Raw genomic sequence first — 13,830 nt, 5'->3', positions numbered from 1 at the left:
GTCAGTCACAATAAGATAAACAGTACATAATCTCACTAAGACAAGGTACTTAGAGTTGTCAAAATCATAGAAAGTTGAATGGTGGTTGCCATGGGATGAGGAAAGAGAATGGGAGTTACTGTTTAATGGGCATAAAGTTTCACAAGATGAGAAGAGTCACAGGGATGAATGGTAGTGATGACTTTACTACAGGGTAATGTAGTTAATACCACTGAACTATATGCTTAAAAATGGTTAAGACAGTACAAATTATATATGTATTTTACCACACATGCACAGATTTAAAGCCATCTTAAGATAGCCTGCCTGCCTGCCTTCCTTCCCTGTTCTTTCTTCAGTTTAAAACAGTATTTCTACAAGTCAGTTCTACCCAACCAGTATCAGTCCTAGAGAGAGCTTTCAGGCATCATGAAAAGTTTGGGGGGTCACAATTAAGAATTACTACTTTAGGGGCACCTGGGTGGATCAGTGTTTGATTAAAGCCTCTGCTTTCAGCTCAGGTCATGATCCCAGGGTTCTGGGATTGAGCCCAGCATCAGGCTCTCTGCTCAGCAGGGAGCCTCCTCCCCTGTGCCTCCCACTCCCCGCCTGCCTCTCTGCCTGCTTGTGATCTCTGTCAAATAAATAAATAAAATATTTTTAAAAATTATTACTACTTTAGAGAACCTTTTATTGTACTGTTAGGAAGTTCTTTAGTTGTAAACACTCACCATTTTTTTATCTTCTGGCCATTGGTCTTAATTCTACACAGAATAAGTCATAGCTTTTACTTACATGGCAGCCCTGCAAGTACTCACAAAATAACAGAACTGCAGGGCCAAATGGAACCTTAGTCGTTGATGGTTCAATCTCAAGGAATGAAAAGACTGGTTCCCCCCTCTGAATGAGCTTAACTCCTGTCCTGATGGCAGGCTCAAGGTACTCCCCTATTCTGATAGGGTTGTTCTACAGAAGCCAAAGGGTAAGTAAGGGCATACTCCTGTGAGCAGGCACAAATATTTTGATTTCAATTATCTACAGAAGATGCTATCAGAAAGGAAAAGGAAGTTGGATGTCTGTCCTAGGCTTTTAAAAGAGACCAGATATGCCTGGAATTTTCCCAGAGAGTTAGGTAAAACCTGGTCCCTCTTGTTCCACTGGAGCAATCAGGAACAAGGTGAGATGGCTCAATGGGAAAGGAAGACAGAAACTGAAGACACCTTATAAACCAGATTATCTAGCTGCATGTACTTCAGAATCTTTGGTAGAGCTTAGTTTAAGCTCTTACTCATTTGACAGAATACTCTGTGATTATATTCCAAACAGTGAGATATTCTGAAGATCCATTATTGATGTGGAAACAGAATGATGCCATAAAATGCTGAAAAGTAAAATAAACACATTGATGATCTCATTTGCATTTTTTTAAAAAAAAGTATACACACTGAGGTGTATACATAATCCATGGTTATGTATAGTTTGTATGGGTATGAAAAGTTCCAGAGAGCATACATGGTAGGTAGGGTGTGCTTGTGTATTTTACATAGAACAGTTTTATATCTCTTCAAATGACCACATAACCTCTAAAATTCTCAGCCCTATGCCCCACAAATACATCCTGCCCTTTTCCTTCTGGGTGCTTCTGCTCATGCCCTTTCCTTGGTGTGGGATGTCCTTTCTTCCTTTCCCTAATTGGTATTCTTGGTCAGCTTTAAAGATTGAGTCTAATCCTTTCTGAAAATTCCCCAGAACCCTCTCTTCTCTCTGCATATCAAACATTGCTTGTTCATACTACTCATCTTGTAACATGTATCAACATAGGGCATTTCTTGTATTGTTCACCATTTCACGTGTTATTTTTAAATTATGTATGTCTTTTCTCTACCAATAAGTTATTTGTGGGCAGAGGCCAAATCTTGAGACACTTCCAATTCTCCGTAATATGTAGTAAAATACCTTGGTATAGAGAGGAATATAATACATTAATGGTAGAGCTTAAGTAAGATGATTAAAAGAAAACATTTAACACTATTGTTTAAAGGGGAAGTTGGAAATTTGACAAGTAGCAAGTACGCTTATTTCTAGTATGGGTATTTTCTTTCTAATATTTTAAGGATAAAAGGGAATTGTGGCACAACAAATACTAGAAATTCATTAAAGCAAAAATTATGAGTAAAGTAAGTCAAGCAGAGAGAGTCAATTATCATAAGGTTTCATTTACTTTTGGAGCATAAGGAATAATACAGAGGACACTAGGAGAAGGAAAGAAGTGAGTTGGGGGAAATCAGAGGGGAGACAAACCATGAGAGACTGTGAACTCTGAGAAACAAACTGAATGTTTTGGAGGGGAGAGGGGTAGAGAGTTGGGTGAGCCTGGTGGTGGGTGTTAAGGAGGGCACATATTGCATGGAGCACTGCGTGTGGTGCATAAACAATGAATCTTGGAACACTGAAAAAAAAATTAAATTAAATTTTAAAAATTATGATAAACTGGTACTATGTGATTTTTAATTTAATTACAGATCCTGGAATATTTAAAAAATATTTTCTTCATAGGAAGCAGCATTTAACATTTATACAGAAAAACCTTCTAAATCCTAATCTGGATTAGTAGAATGGAAAGGAAAATCAGAACAATTAAAACTTAGTTCCTGAATGAGATTTTGGCATATATTCTCAGAGACAGTTCCCAGACTGGTGCATTTTTATGGCTGCTGCCTCCAACATGTTAAAATGAAAAATGTCTCAAGACTTAGGGGAAGAAAAAGTGTCATGAAAAGAAAGGTTACGGGATAAAGATGGCATCAAAACATTGATTTTGGCCATATGCTTTCTTCATATGCTACTCTGAAAGTGGGCCAACAAAGTAGCCATAGAAACGCTGCTTTGTTTGGAATTCGAGCCATGTTTCTTATGCATTATCCAGAAAGGGGAGAAACAGATCAATTTGGCAATGTACTGGGGAGAATTTTTATTTTTCAACTTTAATGCAGGAATCAGGCAAGATATCAATGTGAAAAATCCCTTAAAACAAACAAACAAATAAACAAGCAAAAAGATAACAAAGTAGCAGTTTGGGGAGATTACAATAAATTTATAGTTTTCTTAGTTTGGCAAACAGAATTTCTAAAAACGTAAGTTTTAGCTAATCGTCTGATTTTTATTTAGTGAAATTTACTTGTTTTTAACCTATCACATTATTTTTATGGATTGGTCAATTTCATTCATTGAACCTACACTTCCTTTTTCTGTTCTATTGGATTCAGATTTTTTTTATGATAAGAACACTTAACATGAGATTTACCCTCTTAAAATTTTAAGTGTATAATACATTGTATAATCTCATTGTTAAGTAGCAACAGAATATTGTACAGATCTCTAGAACTTATTCATATTGTAAAACTAAAACTTTATATAGCAAGTCTTCTTCCTGTTTCTTCCTCCCCTAAGCTCCTGGCAACCTTCAGTCTACTCTGTTTCTGTAAATCTGACAATTTTAGATATAAGAAAGAATATTTATGAATATGAGAATATCTTATATTCTCATATAAGAAGAATCCCGCAGTATCTGTCTTGTTCTGACTGGTTTATTTCATTTACCATAATGTCTTCAAGGCTTATCTATGTGATCACAAATGGCAGGATTTCCTTCCCTTCTAAGGCTAAATAATTTTCCATTGTATGTATATAACACATTTTCTTTATCCATTCATCTGTTGATAGACAGTGGGTTATTTCTGATTTTCGGCTATAGTGAATAATGCTGCAGTGAACACAGGAGAGCAAATATGTCTTCAAGATTTTGATTTCAATTCTTTCAGATAAATTCCCTGAAGTTGGATTGCTGGATCATATGGTAGCTCTATTTTTAATTTTTTGAGGACCTTCCACACTGTTCTCCATAGCAGACACACTACTTTGCATCCTACTAACACTTTACACAGGTTCTAATTTTTCCACATCCTTCCCAACGTCTGTTATTTTTCTTTCTCTTTTCTTTTTCTAGTAGCCATCTTAACAGTTGTGAGTTGACACTGAATCCACACTTACTTATTGGGCACTTCTATAACTGTACCTCAGCTGTATTTTTATTATACCTTCAAAAAACTTACTCTATCCTATTTGTCAAATTTTATTCAATCTTTGCTCTCATATTTTCAATTCCTAAGAGTACATCTTTAACCCCTAGATGTTCCTTTTTATAGAATCCAATTATTATTTCAGTAACATGGTTTATCTTTCTGAGAATATTCACTACACGTATATGTGTGTACTGCAGACAAACGTCATTTAATTTCTTTGTAAATTGCCTTTGCACGCCCTTTGCCTCTTTTTTTTTTTTTAAGATTTTATTTATTCATTTGACAGAGAGAGAGATCACAAGTAGGGACAAAGGCAGGCAGAGAGGGGGAAGCAGGCTCCCCACTGAGCAGGCTCCCCGCTGAGCAGACAGCCTGATTGGGGGCTCCATCCCAGGACCCTGAGACCATGACCTGAGCCCAAGGCAGAGGCTTAACCCACTGAGCCACCCAAGCGCCCCGCCTCTTTTTCTTTTAAAGTGTTCACTTCTCTTATTAATTTGAAAGAACTTTTTAAATTTGAAGGATATTAACTCTGACATATGTTATAATCTTTTTTTCTCCCTCTATGTTAACTTGTTCTTGAAGCACTGAGGATTAAAGTGTTCATTCTGACATTTGTTAATATAGACAAATGTGTTAACCTTCCTTTCATAGAGAAATAGCTAAATGAAAATTTAGTACTTTCCACACATTTAAACTTTTGAATACCTACGATGTACTAGGTTATGGTAATAGGCCACCCTCTGATCTAAAGAAGTTTATAATCCAGTGGGATAGAGATCATTTCCCTCTCAAATAATTATTACTGGTAAAAATAACTCTGGAATTATTTTAATTTTCATTATCAAGAGAATAAACAATATACAAAGTTAGTTTATAAATACCATAAAATTATTAAACAAAATTAACTTCTCAAGAAAAAGTAATTCCTGCTTATTTACAAAATGCCTACACAAACTTGTCAGTAATATATAGAATATCCTCATCCACATTCCTAAAAAGTATTTTTAAAAATCTAAAAAGAAATATACTGAAGTTCTACTTTTCTAAGCATCACACCTTTACTAAAGTGGAAAACAAAAAACTTCAGGTCTGGAAAAGAAACAAAATGGCTTACACCTTAGTACTCAAAAAGTATGCTCTCATTTGCCCTGGATAAAATGACCTATTCCTGTTAGATCAGTTCTAATAAGAAAGCACCTGTGGACTTTTTTGATAGCCAAGTGCTAACTGTTGAGGGTATCAGTAGGAATCTAGAGATGCAAAGGTAGCTATCCCTATAAATCAGAAAACACTCTACGAATCTTGACTAAATGCCATATCAGGGACAAACAGCTAAATTCTTGAAGAGTCTTTAAAAGACATTTAGTGCTAAAACATGAAAAACATATTTCAGCTTATAGTTTATCAATTATGTAGTAAGCAATCTCTTCGACCCACCAAAAAAAGGAAAATCTACTCAAGCACTTAAAGAGTCTTAAAGTAAAAGAACAAGCACAATAACATCCCTTTGATCTACAATATGGTATTTATTCAAATTCAAGATTTTAGGAGGGTCTTTGAATTTAAGAGTATTCTGTATATTCACAGGAATTGGTTTGTAGAGAAAGCTATGACTGGATGGAAAGGGTAAGTAGATAGCTCAAAGGATCTATTTATTGCAGATATTGGGAAAGCTTTACAAATAGAATGATGAGTTATCAGTTCTATAATTCACCCTTCTCAAATGTACAACACGAGAATATGAATTATTAACATTCCATTCCTTTTGGAAAAATAAGATGGTAGAAAATAGCCAAGGGGCGCCTGAGTGGCTCAGTGGGTTGAGGCCTCTGCCTTCGGCTCAGGTCATGATCCCAGGGTCCTGGGATGGAGCCCTGCATCGGCCTCTCTGTTCAAGTGGGAGCCTGCTTCCCGCCCCCCTCTGCCTGCCTCTCTGCCTACTTGTGATCTCTGTCAAATACATAAATAAAATCTTTAAAAAAAAATAGCCAAAAGTCACATCAGCGTATCACAAATGTGCAGCAGGCCCTGCTGACACTTCTCTCCCAATCTACCCTTCCCGCTCTGCATACATTTTACCAATTCAAAGCAATTAACAAATTTTTCTTTCAAAGTCAAGTGTCAGGTGAATGAAGTGTACCATTTACACAGATAACCCAAAAAACCCAACTTGCTTTACAGAAAACTGAGAACCAGTGAAATTAAGTGACTTAACACACCACATCAGTTGGTAGCTGAGTTTTAAAATCATACCAAGCCATTGACAAATGAAAGGGAATTTCATTTTTGAGGCCAGAGAAATAGAAGGATAATTTGGGAAAAAGAGTTTTCAGGGAAAAGTGGGCCTGAGAGGAATCTCCAAAATGTCAAATGGGAAACTTTTGTAAGAGATAAAGAAACACAAATGGGAAAGTGTCTAGAAGGAAAGGTTCTCACCATTAAGAAAATGAAAACCCACGAAATAGGAAAAAATTTTTGCAAATCATATATATGATAAGGGACTTACATCTAGAATATATAAAGAACACTTACAATTTAATAGTGAAAAAAATAAGCCAATTTAAAGGATTAAAGTAGGCACTCTCCAAGGATACCATACAAATCTCCAATAATCACACAAGACAATGCTCCACATCATTACTCACTCATTTGAGAAATGCAAACCAAAAGTGAAATAAGGTATCACTTCAAATCCACTTAACTGGCTATCAAAAATAGTACTGGTGAAGAACCTCCACACCAGTACTATTTTTGATAACCAGTCACGTGGATTTTAATGTCCACAATCTCCAAACTGTGGAAAGAGCCAAGATGGCCTTCGAAAGATGAATGGATAAAGAAGATGTGGTTCATATACACAATGGAGTATTACTCAGCCATCAAAAAGGATGAATACCCAACTTTTGTACCAACATGGAGGGGACTGGAGGAGATTATGCTGAGTGAAATAAGTCAAGCAGAGAAAGTCAATTACCATATGGTTTCACTTATTTGTGGAACATAAGAAATAGCATGGAGGACGTTAGAAGGAAAGGAGAAGGGAAGTGGGGGAAATTGGTCAGGGAGATGAACCATGAGCGACTGTGGACGCTGAGAAACAGACAGGGTTTTAGAGCGGAGGGAGCTGGGGGATAGGTGAGCCTGGTGGTGGGTATTAAGGAGGGCATGTGTTGCATGGAACCCTGCGTGTGGTGCATGAACAATGAATCTTGGAACACTGAAAAAATAAAATTAAATTTAAAAAAAAGTATTGGTGAGATTGTGGAGAAAACCAAACCCTCAAGTTATAAGGTAAAATGGTGCAGCTGCTTTCAAAAACAGTCTGGCAGTTCCTAAAAATGCTAACCATAGAGTTACCATATGACCTATTAATTCTATTGCTGCATATTTACCCAAGAGAAATGAGAACATAAGCCTACAAAAAAATTTGTACACAAACATTCACAGCAGAAATATTAATAGCTAAGAAGTGAAAACACCCAAAATGTCCATCAACAGATTACATAAAATGTGTTATATCCATATGATGTAATATTATTAGGCTATAAACAAGAATGAAGTACTGACTTATGCTACAACATGGACGAACCATGAAAACAGAATGCTAAGAGGAAGACAATCACAAAAGGTCACATATTGTATGCTTCCCTATAAATGAAATGTCCAGAACATGCAAATCTATAAAGACAGATACAAGTTAATGTTTGCCTAAGGCTGGTGGGGATAGTGACAAGGATGGAAGGGAGTAATTCCTAAAGGATACAGGGCTTTTTGAAGGGGCGATAAGATGTTCTAAAATTGATTGTACTAATACTTGCACAATTCTGTGAATATACTAAAAACCACTGTACACTTTTAAAAATCTTTAATACATTTAAAAAATTTTAAATGTAAATTCCAGTTATTTAACATACAGTGTAATATTAGTTTCGGGTGTTGAATTGTCCACTTTTAATGACTGAAGTCTATGGAATGTGAATTATATTTCAACAAAGTTCTTACAAAGGAAAAAGAAACAGAAAAGTTCCCCAACCATGTACTGTCTGTTAATAACTAGTAGGAAATTTAAGAGTGGCTGCCAGGTGCCCAGTTAAATCACTAAAATGGCAATATCTGGTCATGAGTCTGGTTCTGGATGCTGTGACAGGGTCTGGAGACTTGGCATGGGTGGCAGTGGACACTCGATAATATAAAGGATGGTCTTTGCTCTAGTTGTAAAATGATTCACTAAATGCATGTATATATACACAAATATATATGGCTGAATAAAAGAGAATGACTGGTAAAGAGTAGATAATCAGTTCACAGTTCTGTCTGATAAATAACCTCCGATATTGTAGATTTCATTGATGTAAACACTGGTCCTTGACAGAGTTGTGAAGAGAGGCAGCAGATGGGGGGAAGAGTTATTTGTGTTCAGGGGGTCAGAAATTGACCAAGTTGGGGCAAACGCGGTTTAGTTGGAGGTAAGGAAAGAGTACAGCACTATCTAAGGGACGCAATTTGTACACTTTATTGGGGTAACAAGGACATCACTAAATCAAGACTCAATGGACCGTTTTCCATTCCGCAAGTGTCTCTTAGAAACAAAATGCAGTAACTCAACAAGCTGAGGCAGTCTTTTGAAAGAAAATTAAAGTCCTAGTGGACTGATTCCTCTAGCCACTGGGTTCACCTTCCGTGTAAAAAATGCAACAATCGCACTTGAAGAACAAGAAATCTGGCACTTCAAACTGCAAGAACAATTTGCCTCTGCATAGGCTTGGAAATTAAGGTGCCTAAGAAGTAAGTCCCCAGGTGGGTGTCGGGGATGGAACGTACCTCGAGTCACCCGAGGGAAGAGGCGACGCGAAGGAATCCCGGGAACTGCATTTTTGCAGGTAAACCCGGGTTGGGCGATCCCGCCCGGAGGCTGCCTGCGACCCGAACGCAGAGGCGGAGAAGCTCCAGCGGCCAGGCAACCAACTCACGGCGATCGCACCCGAGGCATCTCCGCGTTTCCATAGCTAACGTCAACTCTAGCGGGCGCCACCGCCGCGGAACCGAGATCTCGCTCGGGGGCGGTTCGGGCGCTCGGCTCGCTCCGCCCCTCAGCTTGTGCTCGCGCTGGGGCGCTTCCCCCGCCGCCGGGTAGGCGAGGCGGAGGTAGGGAAGAGGCGGGCTTCGTTCACTCCAGGTTTGGGCCCACACTCCTTTGCTGAGGTATCATGGGAGTCTCTCCCGATCCAGCTTCGCCTCGGGCCACCGTCGAGGCGAGGGGGAAGGGTCTCAGCAAGCCCTGCCCTTTCACCCGGGACCGCGCCCCTACGCAAGAGCGCCGTTTCCCTGGTGACGTGACGTGTCCGACGGAGTGGATAGCGCTTTCTGGCAGATTGACGTGCGGCAGCCATTTCGAGAGCTCTGGCTTGCGGGTGGTCAGACTGCTGCCCTGGAGTGTAGTGTGTGAGTCCAACAGCTCGCGGTCTCTCAAATTCCATTAACCACATCCTCACTTTGGCCATCACCACCCAGCACACCGACGGTAATAAGTGCTTTTTTAAGTAATAGTTCATACATCCGTTTCGGCTTGGAAGATTTGGAACTAAATATACGTGCTAGCTATTGCCCTTTGTTGCATACTTTTTCTCCGTGAGATTTTTAAATGCAAGGAACCAAAAATGTCCCATCATTGAATCATGCTACTAAGAAGGTATCTGTTTATTAATAAAATAAGGCAAAGTCCACATATCCTAATGGGGAAAAAAAAAAAAAAAGCCGCGGCGCACTGTTAATACTCAGAGGCAATTTAAGATCTGGCAATCTTTACAGGGTGAACCCAGAGTACCCAGTTTTGCTAGTTTAAAGTTACACGCCCGTCGTCTCCATTTTCCATGAAGTTTGATTTCTTCCCGGTGTTCTGGACATCTTCCAGATTGCTAGCTGGAAGTCACAAGGCGGTCCCTTAGAGCATTAAATTGGTAATTGGTCTCAAATGAGTTAGAGGCTCTCTAAGGGAACTCCGAAGCCAATTGGTCACTATTAAGGTACTTGAATTTCCCTAAGTGATTGACATTCTAGCAATTCGGCGTGCTTGGGACTCCTGAGTGCTCAAGGACTGTCTTCTTTGGATCTCCTTACCTCAAGACTATGAATGCGGCCTTTTTTTGGTGATGGCTTTTTTCTTAAGCATCTAGGTTTCAGGCCATAATAGGAAAACTTTTTGTGTGTTAATATTAAAAGAAAGCCAAAGCTTATATACATATATAGATAGATACTACTTTATTACTTTATTTAGGGGGAAAGCGTAGTTTATTGTTAAGTATGTGGAAGAAAACCCTGTGCAGTTTCATTGCCGTACATACACTTGTCTTCAAAGACACCATTAGTGGTCTGAGGGGAAAATGGATTCTTAATGTTTCCCATACTTTGGGGGGAAGGCAACCTTAGTTGTCATCAGTCAGGGTACCACATTAAGCATCTTTGAGGCATTTGCAATTGCTAGGAAGTCAGTGTAGTGTGGTTAAGAGTAGAGGCTGTGGAAGAAGAGAGGCTCAGCAGTCCTAAGTTGTCAGAACTCTGACATCACAGTTCACTACTTGTGTGATATAGGGGTTACCTAATGTTCCTGGTGCTCAGTTTTCAAATCTTGTAGAATAGGGTTAATAATAGAGACAATTTATCACAAAGAGGGTTGGGTAGATTGGATTAAATAACTAGATCACGTAGGTAGAGCTTAAGTGCTTAGTGAGAATGAGCTATTCTCTTCATGTAAAGAGGCTGTATTTTGTCACCCTAAATTATATGTAGTGCAATCAGAATTAATATTTTTGTTGTTGTAATACCTACTGTAGATATTTGGTTGTTTTTTCTTTTTTTCCAGTATGTTACTTTGCATTTGGAATAAAATTATCAAAGCTTATGGTACAAGGCCTTTGGTTACTTGTACACAGAAAGTACTCATTCAGCATTTACTGAAATAGTAGATGATGTTTGCCAGGAACCATGCCTATTCTTGCAAATTCAAAGTCAAATAATACATGACCCTTATCCTCAAGGAATTTACCAAAATATAATGAGAGACTAACAAGGACATCAGTAATTACAGAGTGTGTGATAAACAGACACTGGAGCCATAGAAACACAGAACTGGGACATAGGAATCATTCTAGGGAAGGAAATTCAGGATGGCTGCAACAGAGGTATAAAAATACAAGTTAGCTGGATGAAGATGTGGGAGAAGAGGATTTCTAGATTGGGAACCATCATTCATTCATTTAGCAAATATTTAGAGCACAAGTCAGGTATATACGAGCCCTATTTAATCTTAACCTTATGGAGGTAGCTTCTTATTATTCTCATTTCAGTACTCTCATTTCTCATTTTACTTCAGAAGAGTAAAATAAACGAGATTTGAAATTTAGCCTATATGTGTATGTTTTCAAGATCCATATTTTTTGTTAACCCTAATGACTGACATAAAATGAAACATTACCAATAATCTGGAGCTGCTTCTTTAGCCAGAGAAAATGTTTACCCAGCTATTATCATGGCATACATGTTTTTATGTAATGGTAATGCCCATTTTCAAGTTACTCCTCTTGCCAAAAAGTAAAAAACAAAAGAATCCAAAATTATAAAACCCTCACTCTGCCCCATTGCTCACTCTGGACTACTGACCAGAGGGCTCTGAAAATAATAACAGAGCTGCAACACAGGGTAAGGTGATTTAAAGTGGAGAAGTGGCTTCAGGGAATTTGAAAGCTGAGCTTCCAGGGCAAGGCAATAGAAAAGCTAAAGGTTTGGTAAAGGTTTGGATCAGGGTGGAGAATAGGTAGGGGGGTAAGGAGATCAAAGAAAAAGATAAGCCTAAGCTTTAAGCTGTGTGACCACAAAGTTTGAGGTACCCTTAAAGTTAAGTATAGGAGGAAGAATAGGTTTGCAAAGAAAGATAATCCACTTTGAGACGGTATGTGTTTTTAGGGCTTTTGGGATATGTCCAGTTCCAGATAACAGGATTGGACCCTAGGAGACAGGTCAAGACAGAGAGATTTGGAAGTATTCTACATTTCATTTTTGTTGTTTTTAATTTTTTATTTATTTGACACAGAGAGAAAGAGAGAGACAGCGAGAGAGGGAACAGGAGCAGGGGGAGTGGGAGAGGGAGAAGCAGGCTTCCCGCTGAGCAGGGAGCTCGATGTGGAGCTTGATCCCAGGACCCTGCAATTATGAACTGAGCCGAAGGAAGAGGCTTAACCACTAAGCCTCCCAGGCGCCCCTGGAAGTATTCTACATTAAAAAAAATTTTATTTGAAATCATGAGATTAAAAGAGAATGCCAAGGTTTGGATATTAGTGAACATGAAGAAAACCACTGGGAGAGAAAAAAGGGACTTTCAAATGAGATGATCAGTTTTTTACATGGCTTCTTAAAATTCATCTAATTTCTTTATGTCACAAAATATATGCATATAAATGTATATAAAGACCATGTGAGGGCGCCCGGGTGGCTCAGTGGGTTAAGCCGCTGCCTTCGGCTCGGGTCATGATCTTGGGGTCCTGGGATCGAGTCCTGCATGGGGCTCTCTGTTCATCAGGGAGCCTGCTTCCCTCTCTCTCTCTGCCTGCCTCTCTATCTACTTGTGATCTCTCTCTGTCAAATAAATAAATAAAAATCTTTAAAAAAAAAAAAAGACCATGTGAATGAGGATGTGGTAGGTAGCGATTTTAGTATGTTCACAGGCATATGAGTTGGGTGACATTGAGTTATAAGGATATTAAAGATGGAGTAGGGGATTATCGTAAGTGAAATAAGTTAGAGAAAGACAAATACCACATGATCTCACTTATATGTGAAAATCTAAAAAAAGCAAAAAAACAAAAAGCAGAAACAGACTGATAAATACAGAAAACAAATTCATGGTTACCAGTGTGGAGGGGAATAGGGGGATGGGCAAAATAGGTGAAAGATTGCAAGAGATTCAGGCTTCCGGTTAGGAAATGAGTAAGTCTCAGGGATAAAAGGTACAGAATAGGGAATATAGTCAGTGGTATTGTAATAAGGTAGTGTGGTGACAGGTGGTGGCTGCACTTATAGTGAGCATAGTATAATTTATAAACTTGTCCAGTCTCTGTGTTGTGCAGCTAAAACTAATGTAACATTGTGTATCAACTATACTTCTATAACATAAAGACAAGGAGTGACCAATTGTTAGTTACAAAGTTTCACATTGAAACTTCCTTTAATATAGAAAAAAATTTCATACTAGGTAAACATTCATAAATAGGACTGTAAAATAAACAATGTATAATGTAATCATAGCTTGCCATTAACTAGTTTTAAACTTTGTTGTAAAATACAATATATTTTAAATTACAATTCTGAAAAATTTATATTAATGTCTGAAAAGTATAGGGTAAAAAAGAATTTTTCAGAATTTGGTTTTAAGAACTTTTAATTTTATGTGGTTCTTAAATTTCATTATTTCCTATCAATAATTTCACAGATTAGGATTTTAATTTTAGGCGTGTTTTAATTATTACTATTTTTTTATTTTTATTTTTATTTAAGATTTTCTTTATTTATTTGACAGAGAGAGATCACAAGTAGACAGAGAGGCAGGCAGAGAGAGAGAGAGGGAAGCAGGCTCCCTGCTGAGCAGAGAGCCCGATGCGGGACTCGATCCCAGGACCCTGAGATCATGACCTGAGCCGAAGGCAGCGGCTCAACCCACTGAGCCACCCAGGCGCCCAATTATTATTATTTTAGAAAGTTGTCACCACTGGAAACT

The 13,830-nt window shown here is 38.3% G+C and overlaps 1 protein-coding gene across 3 annotated transcripts in view; it reads right to left on the bottom strand.

Moving 5' to 3' along the window:
- PCNX4 (pecanex 4) overlaps positions 1–9,318 on the bottom strand; it is a 42,892-nt gene extending 33,574 nt beyond the window's left edge. For all 3 annotated transcript variants that reach the window (XM_046008727.1, XM_046008728.1, XM_046008729.1), the window contains exon 1: positions 8,886–9,318. The gene's annotated coding sequence lies outside the window, so the exon portion shown is untranslated. The remainder of the gene's footprint in view (positions 1–8,885) is intronic.
- Between the last annotated feature and the right edge of the window lie 4,512 nt (positions 9,319–13,830).

The sequence above is a fragment of the Meles meles genome, chromosome 6 (genome assembly GCF_922984935.1).
Source record: "Meles meles chromosome 6, mMelMel3.1 paternal haplotype, whole genome shotgun sequence".
NCBI lineage: Eukaryota > Metazoa > Chordata > Mammalia > Carnivora > Mustelidae > Meles > Meles meles.
This window is presented reverse-complemented; position numbering and strand designations above follow the sequence as displayed.